We start from the raw sequence: 10,023 nt of genomic DNA, 5'->3' as shown, positions 1-10,023 counted from the left end.
ATGATAAATGTATATAAATAATATTTTTAATTATAATTATGTACTAATAATTTTTAGTTAATTTTTTTTTAATTAATTTTCGAGTGTTTTTTTGTCAAAGTCCAATTTTTTCCGAAATTTTTCTAAGTCTCGAAAATTGTGGAAATTCTTCTAAGTCCGGCGACGGGAAGTCTGAGACGAAGCCCGAGCGAGGCCGGAAAGGCCGATATGCGTTTTCCGTTCAAATTTAAATTTCCTCGGCGAGAGGCCGGGGATGCGGACGTCGACGGCCACCGCCTGGGGAAAAATCTTTCGCTTGGAACATGAACTTCGTGCGGGACTATACATGTGAGGCACAGTGAGCGTGTCTCAAGAAACGCAACGCTCTCGTCTCGACAAGGGCGAGGGCTCGCCTCACGGAAACAAAAGGTCTCGGCTTTTCAGCGAGTGGCTCGGACAGTAGTTTGTAGCCGCGTGGAGACTGAACAGTGATGGAAGCATTTACGAGGTTTTCTGCAGTTTGTTCCGGCGCGAGCACGACTCTCGACGGCAGAGCACTCTCGCGTCCAGGCGTTGACGCCAAGGGGGACGAAGTGAGTCTCGAACCGACTAGAGGAAGAAGGCTCTAGTTCGATCTGTGCGAACGGGGACCCGGCCGTCATGCCGGGTCCGGCACCCTCGCCAGCCGGGGGCACCACCACCTCTGAGATTCGAAGCGCCGCTTCGAACGCTCGCTGAACGTGAAAGTAACATGGTTGGTCCTGCCAGTAGTCATATGCTTGTATCAAAGAAGGAGGGAAAGTCTGCTGCGGCCGCAGCAGTAACTCCAGCTCCAAAAGCGTATATTGAAGTTGTTGCTGTTAAAAAGCTCATAGTTGGATCTTAGTTCAAGACGGGTGGTCCGCCCTCCGGTGGTCACTGCCCGTTCTGAGCATTGCCGCCGAAATTGTCCGATGATCTTTACCGGTTGTCGTTCGGTTTCGGCAATTTTACTTTGAAAAAATTAGAGTGCTCAAAGTATGCATGACGCATGAATAATGGTGCATGGAATAATGGAATAGGACCTCGGTTCTATTTTGTTGGTTTTCGGAACACGAGGTAATGATTAAGAGGGACAGACGGGGGCATTCGTATTGCGACGCTAGAGGTGAAATTCTTGGACCGTCGCAAGACGAACTACTGCGAAAGCATTTGCCAAGAATGTTTCCATTAATCAAGAACGAAAGTTAGAGGTTCGAAGGCGATCAAATACCGCCCTAGTTCTAACCATAAACGATGCCAGCCACCGATCCGGCTGTGTTCCTCCAATGACACGCCGGGCAGCTTCCGGGAAACCAAAGCTTTTTGGTTCCGGGGGAAGTATGGTTGCAAATCTGAAACTTAAAGGAATTGACGGAAGGGCACTACTGGAATAAAGGTATATATCTGCCTTGAACGAGGAATTCCCAGTAAGCACGAGTCATCAGCTCGTGTTGAGTACGTCCCTGCCCTTTGTGCAAACCGCCCGTCGCAACATCCGATGGAATGATTTAGTGAGGTCCTCGGACTGGCGCTCGGACTGACCTTCGGGTCGAGCCGGTGTGCCGGAAAGTTGATCGAACTTGATCATTAAGAGGAAGTTAACGCGGAACAAGGTTTCCGTAGGTGAACCTGCGGAAGGTCAATTCAAGATGGGTGCCAGTAGGCTCCGACATCGGCCTACTCCCGGGGATCCTTCACTGGCGATCCCCACCTCGACCGCAACTGTCAGTGCCGTGTGGGCGTGCCTGTTTCCCAGCCCTTCGACCTGGGGAAGAGGGAGGTCCTTTGCAGGGCTAGGCTTGAAGAGGGGGCTCGACCTGAGAGAGCTCCCCGCCCCGTTGGTGCCGATGCATTTTCCCCCTTCTCGGAGGAAAACTCTTGATTCGAAACTCTCGAACGCAAAACGACTCTAGTCAGCCGAAACGAAAGTACCACTCCGAGCAGTGGATCACTCGGCTCACGGGTCGGCGAAGAACGCAGAACATGTGGTTCTAATGACCAGTGGTGCGAAGATACCATCTGTGGGATAAGGACTGATCGCCCTAAGTCACCATCCCTTTTAGGCAATTAAAGATGGGTGCCAGTAGGCTCCGACATCGGCCTACATCCGGGGATCCTTCACTGGCGATCCCCGCCTCGAACGCAATTGTCAGTGCCGTGTGGGCGTGCCTGTTTCCCATCCCTTCGTCCTGGGGAAGAGGGAGGTCCTTTTAAGGGCTAGGCTTGAAGAGGGTGCTCGACCTGAGAGAGCTCCCCGCCCCGTTGGTGCCGACGCATTTTCCCCCTTCTCGGAGGAAAACTCTTGATTTGAAACTCTCGAACGCAAAACGACTCTAGTCTCTGAATGTGATTGGCGCATTGTGGGTTCATTTTAAACAAGTGGTTGGTAAATTTTTAGTACATGAGTGGGTCGAATGACCAATGGAGCGAAGATGCCATCTGTGGCATAATGACTGATCGCCCTCAGTCAGAATCCCTTTTAGTTAGTCATCAGGAGACCGTCGTGATTTTTTTTAATGTCTTATTTGATCGTGTGTGCGAATTTCGTAATTTTTTTTTCTTCATGTCTTATTTGATCGTGTGTGCGAATTTCTCAATTGTTTTTTCTTCTTCCTGTCTTTCCTTGATCGTGTGTGCGAATTTCAAATTTTTTTTTCTTTCTTCCTAAGTCTTCCGTTGATCGTGTGTGCGAATTTCACAATTTTTTTTTTCTTTCATGTCTTATTTGATCGTGTGTGCGAATTTCTCAATTGTTTATTTTTCTTCCTAAGTCTTTCCTTGATCGTGTGAGCGAATTTCTAAATTTTTTTTTTCTTTCATGTGTTGATCGTGTGTGCGAATTTCTCAATTTTTTTTTCTTCAAGTCTTTCCTTGATCGTGTGTGCGAATTTCTAATTTTTTTTTCTTCATGTCTTTCCTAAATCGTTTGTGCGAATTTCTAAATTTTTTTTTCTTTCTTCGTCTTTCGTTGATCGTGTGTGCGAATTTCACACTTTTTTTTTTCCTTTCTACATAAGTCTTCCGTTGATCGTGTGTGCGAATTTCATAAATTTTTTTTTCTTCATGTCTTATTTGATCGTGTGTGCGAATTTCTCAATTGTTTTTTTTTCTTCATGTCTTTCCTTGATCGTGTGTGCGAATTTCTAAATTTTTTTTTCTTTCTTCATAAGTCTTCCGTTGATCGTGTGTGCGAATTTCACAATTTTTTTTTTCTGCATGTCTTTCGTTGATCGTGTGTGCGAATTTCACAAATTTTTTTTTCTGCATGTCTTTCGTTGGTCGTGTGTGCGAATTTCTAAATTTTTTTTCTTTCTTCATAAGTCTTCCGTTGATCGTGTGTGCGAATTTCACAATTGTTTTTTTCTTCATGTCTTTTGATGATCGTGTGTTCGAATTTCAAAAAAGATTTTTTTTTTTTGACTTTGAAATATTTTCAAAATCTTTTGGACTTCAAAAAATTCTGAAGCTTATTCCACTTAGAAATATTTCATGGTATTTCAAATTTAGTAATATTTTCAAACGGTTTTGACTTTGAAAAATTCAGAAGATTTTCGTACTTAGAAATATTTCATGGTATTTCAAACTTAGTAATATTTTCAAACGGTTTTGACTTTGAAAAATTTAGAAGATTTTCGTACTTACAAATATTTTATGATATATCAAAATTAGTAATATTTTCAAAGGGCTTTGACTTTGAAAAATTCAGAAGTTTTCGGTACTTAGAAAATTTCTGACGATTTCGGGACTTAGAAAAATTCTGATGATTTCGAATCTTAGAAAATTTCTGACCTTTTCGGTACTTAGAAAATTTCTGATGATTTCGGATCTTAGAAAATTTATGACCTTTTCGGTCCTTAGAAAATTTCTGACGTTTTCGGAACTTAGAAAACATTCAGAAGTTTTCTGTACTTAGAAAATTTCTGCCTTTTTCGGTACTTAGAAAATTTCTGACCTTATCGGTACTTATTAAACATTCAGAAGTTTTCGGTACTTAGAAAAATTCTGCCGATTTCGGTACTTAGAAAAAATTCTGTTGATTTCAGTACTTCGAAAAATTCTTTCGATTTCGGTACTTAGAAAAATTCTGTTGATTTCGGTACTTAGAAAATTTCTGCCTTTTTCGGTACTTTGAAAAGACTCAGAAGTTTTCGGTACTTAGAAAATTTCTGACGATTTCGGTACTTAGAAAAATTCTGACGATTTCGGTACTTAGAAAATTCTGACGATTTCGGTACTTAGAAAAATTCTGATGATTTCGAATCTTAGAAAATTTCTGAACTTTTCGGTCCTTAGAGAATTTCTGACGTTTTCGGTACTTAGAAAACAGTCAGAAGTTTTCGGTACTTAGAAAATTTCTGCCTTTTTCGGTACTTAGAAAATTTCTGACCTTTTCGGTACTTAGGAATTATCCGACATTTTCGGTACTTAGAAATATTCTGTCGATTTCGGTACTTAGAAAACAATCAGAAGTCTTCGGTACTTAGAAAATTTCTGACGTTTTCGGTACTTAGAAAAATTCTTACGATTTCGATAATTATTAAACATTCAGAAGTTTTCGGTACTTAGAAAAATTCTGCCGATTTCGGTACGTAGAAAAATTCTGTTGATTTCGGTACTTAGAAAAATTCTGTCGATTTCGGTACTTGGAAAAATTCTGTTGATTTCGGTACTTAGAAAATTTCTGTCTTTTTCGGTACTTTGAAAAGACTCAGAAGTTTCATTTACTTAGACAATTTCTGACGATTTCGGTACTTAGAAAAATTCTGATGATTTTGGATCTTAGAAAATTTCTGACCATTTCGGTGCTTAGAAAATTTCTGACGTTTTCGGTACTTAGAAAAATTCTGTCGATTTCGGGACTTAGAAAACATTCAGAAGTTTTCGGTACTTAGAAAATTTGTGACGTTTTCGGTACTTAGAAAAATTCTTACGATTTCGATACTTATTAAACATTCAGAAGTTTTCGGTACTTTGAAAAATTCTGCCTTTTTCGGTACTTTGAAAAGACTCAGAAGTTTTCGGTACTTAGAAAATTTCTGACGATTTCGGTACTTAGAAAAATTCTGATGATTTTGGATCTTAGAAAATTTCTGACCTTTTCAGTACTTAGAAAATTTCTGACGTTTTCGGTTTCGGAATTTTTCTAAGTACCGAAATCGTCTGAATTTTTCTAAGTACCGAAAAGGTCAGAAATTTTCTAAGTACCGAAATTATCAGAATTTTTCTAAGTTCCGAAATCGTCAGAATTTTCTAAGTACCAAAATCAACAGAATTTTTCTAAGTACCGAAATCGACAGAATTTTTCTAAGTACCGAAAACGTCAGAAATTTTCTAAGTATCGAAAACTTCTGAGTCTTTTCAAAGTACCGAAAAAGGCTGAAATTTTCCAAGTACCGAAATCAACAGAATTTTTCTAAGTTCCGATAACTTCTGAATGTTTTCTAAGTACCGAAAAAGGCCGAAATTTTCTAAGCACCGAAATCGTCTGAATTTTTCTAAGTAACGAAATCGTCTGAAATTGTCTAAATACCGAAAAGGTCAGAAATTTTCAAAGTACCGAAATCATCAGAATTCTTCTAAGTACCGAAAACATCAGAAATTTTCGAAGTACAGAAAACTTCTGAGTCTTTTCAAAGTACCGAAAAAGGCAGAACGTCAGAAATTTACTAAGTACCGAAAACTTCCGAGTCTTTTAAAAGTACCGAAAAAGGCAGAAATTTTCTAAGTACCAAAATCAACAGAATTTTTCTAAGTACCGAAATCGACAGAATTTTTCTAAGTACCGAAAACGTCAGAAATTTTTTAAGTACCGAAGACTTCTGAATGTTTTCTAAGAACCGAAATTGACAGAATTTTTCTAAGTATCGAAAACGTCAGATATTTTCTAAGTACCGAAAAGGTCAGAAATTTTCTAAGATCCGAAATCTCCAGAATTTTTCTAAAAACCGAAATCGTCAGAATTTTTCTAAGTACCGAAATCAGCAGAATTGTTCTTAGTACCGAATTCGACAGAATTTTTCTAAGTACCGAAATCGTCAGAATTTTTCTAAGTACCGATAACGTCAGAAATTTTCTAAGTACCGAAAACTTCTTAATGTTTTCTATGTACCGAAATCGTCTGAATTTTTCTAAATACCGAAATCGTTTGAAATTTTCAAAATACCGAAAAGGTCAGAAATTTTCTAAGTACCGAAATCATCAGAATTTTTCTAAGTACCGAAAACGTCAGAAATTTTCTAAATACCGAAAAGGACAGAAATTTTCTAAGTACCGAAATCATCAGAATTTTTCTAAGTACCGAAAACGTCAGAAATTTTCTAAGTACCGAAAACTTCCGAGTCTTTTCTAAGTACCGAAATCGACTGAATTTTTCTAAGTACCGAAATCAACAGAATTTTTCTAAGAACCGAAATCTTCAGAATTTTTCTAAGTACTGAAAACTTCTGAATGTTTAATAAGTATCGAAATCGTAATAATTTTTCTAAGTACCAAAAACGTCAGAAATTTTCTAAGTACCAAAATCAACAGAATTTTTCTAAGTACCGAAAACGACAGAAATTTTCTTAGTATCAAAAACTTCTGATTGTTTTCTAAGTACCGAAATCGTCAGAATTTTTCTAAGTACCGAAAACTTCTGAATGTTTTCTAAGTACTGAAAAAGGCAGAATTTTTCTAAGTACCGATCTCAACAGAATTTTTCTAAGTTTCCGAAATCGACAGTATTTTTCAAAGTACTGAAATCAACAGAATTTTTCTAAGTACCGAAATCGCCAGAATTTTTCTAAGTACCGAAAACTTCTGAATATTTAATAAGTATCGAAATCGTAAGAATTTTTCTAAGTACCGAAAACGTCAGAAATTTTCAAAGTACCGAAAACTTCTGAGTCTTTTCAAAGTATCGAAAAAGGCAGAAATTTTCTAAGTACCGAGAACATCGGAAATTTTCTAAGTACCGAAAACGTCTGAAATTTTCAAAGTACCGAAAAAGGCAGAAATTTTCTAAGTACCGAAATCAACAGAATTTTTCTAAGTACCGAAATCGACAGAATTTTTCTAAGAACCGAAATCGTCAGAAATTTTCTAAGTACCGAAAACTTCTGAGTCTTTTCAAAGTACCGAAAAAGGCAGAATTTTTCAAAGTACGAAATCGTCAGAATCTTCTAAGTACCGAAATCGGCAGAATTTTTCTAAGTACCGAAATCATCAGAATTTTTCTATGTACCGAAATCGTCAGAATTTTTCTAAGTACCGTAAAGGTCAGAAATTTTCTAAGTACCGAAAAGGTCAGAAATTTTCCAAGTACCGAAAATGTCAGAAATTTTCTAAGTACTGAAATCGGCAGAATTTTTCTAAGTACCGAAAACTTCTGAATGTTTAATAAGTATCGAAATCGTAAGAATTTTTCTAAGTACCGAAAACGTCAGAAATTTTCTAAGTAACGAAGACTTCTGAATGTTTTCTAAGAACCGACATCGACAGAATTTTTCTAAGTACCGAAAACGTCATATATTTTCTAAGTACCGAAAAGGCCAGAAATTTTCTAAGATCCGAAATCACCAGAATTTTTCTAAAAACCGAAATCGTCAGAATTTTCTAAGTATCGAAATCGGCAGAATTTTTCTAAGAACCGAAATCGTCAGAATTTTTCTAAGTACCGAAATCATCAGAATTTTTCTAGTACCGAAATCGTCGGAATTTTTCTAAGTACCGAAATCGTCAGAATTTTTCTAAGTACCGTAAAGGTCAGAAATTTTCTAAGTACCGAAAAGGTCAGAAATTTTCCAAGTACCGAAAATGTCAGAAATTTTCTAAGTACTGAAATCGGCAGAATTTTTCTAAGTACCAAATACTTCGGAATGTTTAATAAGTATCGAAATCGTAAGAATTTTTCTAAGTACCGAAAACGTCAGAAATTTTCTAAGTACCGAAGACTTCTGAATGTTTTCTAAGTACCGACATCGACAGAATTTTTCTAAGAACCGAAAACGTCGTATATTTTCTAAGTACGGAAATCATCAGAATTTTCTAAGTTCCGAAATCGTCAGAATTTTCTAAGTACTGAAAACTTCTGAGTCTTTTCAAAGTACCGAAAAAGGCAGAAATTTTCTAAGTACCAAAATCAACAGAATTTTTCTAAGTACCGAAATCGACAGAATTTTTCTAAGTTCCGAAATCAGCAGAATTTTTCTAAATACCGAAAACGTCAGAAATTTTCTAAGTACCGAAATCATCAGAATTTTCTAAGTTCCGAAATCGTCAGAATTTTCTAAGTACTGAAAACTTCTGAGTCTTTTCAAAGTACCGAAAAAGGCAGAAATTTTCTAAGTACCAAAATCAACAGAATTTTTCTAAGTACCGAAATCGACAGAATTTTTCTAAGTTCCGAAATCAGCAGAATTTTTCTAAATACCGAAAACGTCAGAAATTTTCTAAGTACCGAAAACTTCTGAATGTTTTCTAAATACTGAAATCATCAGAATTTTTCAAAGTACCGGAAAAGGCAGAAATTTTCTAAGTACCGAAATCAACAGAAATTTTCTAAGCACCGAAATCGTCGAAATTTTTCTAAGTACCGAAATCGTCAGAAATTTTCTAAGTACCGAAAAGGTCAGAAATTTTCTAAGTACCGAAATTATCAGAATTTTTCTAAGTACTGAAATCGTCAGAATTTTCTAAGTACCAAAATCAACAGAATTTTTCTAAGTACCGAAAACGACAGAAATTTTCTAAGTACCGAAATCAACAGAATTTTTCTAAGTACCGAAATCTTCAGAATTTTTCTAAGTAACGAAAACGTCAGAAATTATCTAAGTACCGAAAACTTCTGATTGTTTTCTAAGTACTGAAATCGTCAGAATTTTTCTAAGTACCGTAAAGGTCAGAAATTTTCTAAGTACCGAAAAGGTCAGAAATTTTTCAAGTACCGAAAAGGTCAGAAATTTTCTAAGTACCGAAATCGTCAGAATTTTTGTAAGTTCCGAAAACTTCTGAATGTTTAATAAGTATCGAAATCGTAAGAATTTTTCTAAGTACCGAAAACGTCAGAAATTTTCAAAGTACCGAAAACTTCTGAGTCTTTTCAAAGTACCGAAAAAGGCAGAAATTTTCTAAGTACCGAGAACATCGGAAATTTTTTAAGTACCGAAAGCGTCTGAAATTTTCAAAGTACCGAAATCGACAGAATTTTTCTAAGTACCGAAATCAACAAAATTTTTCTAAGTACCGAATTCGACAGAATTTTTCTAAGAACCGAAATCATCAGAAATTTTCTAAGTACCGAAAACTTCTGAGTCTTTTCAAAGTACCGAAAACGACAGATATTTTCTAAGTACCGAAAAGGTCAGAAATTTTCTAAGTCCCGAAATCGTCAGAAATTTTCTAAGTACTGAAAACTTCTGAGTCTTTTCAAAGTACCGAAAAAGGCAGAACGTCAGAAATTTACTAAGTAGCGAAAACTTCCGAGTCTTTTCAAAGTACCGAAAAAGGCAGAAATTTTCTAAGTACCGAAATCAACAGAATTTTTCTAAGTACCGAAATCGACAGAATTTTTCTAAGTACCGAAATCAACAAAATTTTTCTAAGTACCGAAATCGGCTGAATTTTTCTAAGTACCGAAAACTTCTGAATTTTTAATAAGTATCGAAATCGTAAGAATTTTTCTAAGTAACGAAAACGTCAGAAATTTTCTAAGTACCGAAGACTTCTGAATGTTTTCTAAGTACCGACATCGACAGAATTTTTCTAAGATCCGAAATCACCAGAATTTTTCTAAAAACCGAAATCGTCAGAATTTTCTAAGTACCGAAATCGGCAGAATTTTTCTAAGTACCGAAATCGTCAGAATTTTTCTAAGTACCGAAATCATCAGAATTTTTCTAGTACCGAAATCGTCGGAATTTTTCTAAGTACCGAAATCGTCAGAATTTTTCTAAGTACCGAAATCGTCAGAATTTTCTAAGTACCGAAATCGTCGGAATTTTTCTAAGTACCGATATCGTCAGAAATTTTCTAAGTACCGAAAAC

General features: G+C 36.6%; 1 pseudogene; it reads left to right on the top strand.

Annotated features, from left to right (window-relative positions):
* Nucleotides 1-727: 727 nt before the first annotated feature.
* Nucleotides 728-1,645, top strand: LOC147816198 (small subunit ribosomal RNA; annotated as a pseudogene; the record flags this gene model as incomplete).
* Nucleotides 1,646-10,023: the final 8,378 nt, after the last annotated feature.

The sequence above is a fragment of the Parasteatoda tepidariorum genome, chromosome 2 (assembly GCF_982258835.1).
Source record: "Parasteatoda tepidariorum strain Cologne lab strain chromosome 2, Ptep-v5.0, whole genome shotgun sequence".
Classification (NCBI taxonomy): domain Eukaryota; kingdom Metazoa; phylum Arthropoda; class Arachnida; order Araneae; family Theridiidae; genus Parasteatoda; species Parasteatoda tepidariorum.
This window is presented reverse-complemented; position numbering and strand designations above follow the sequence as displayed.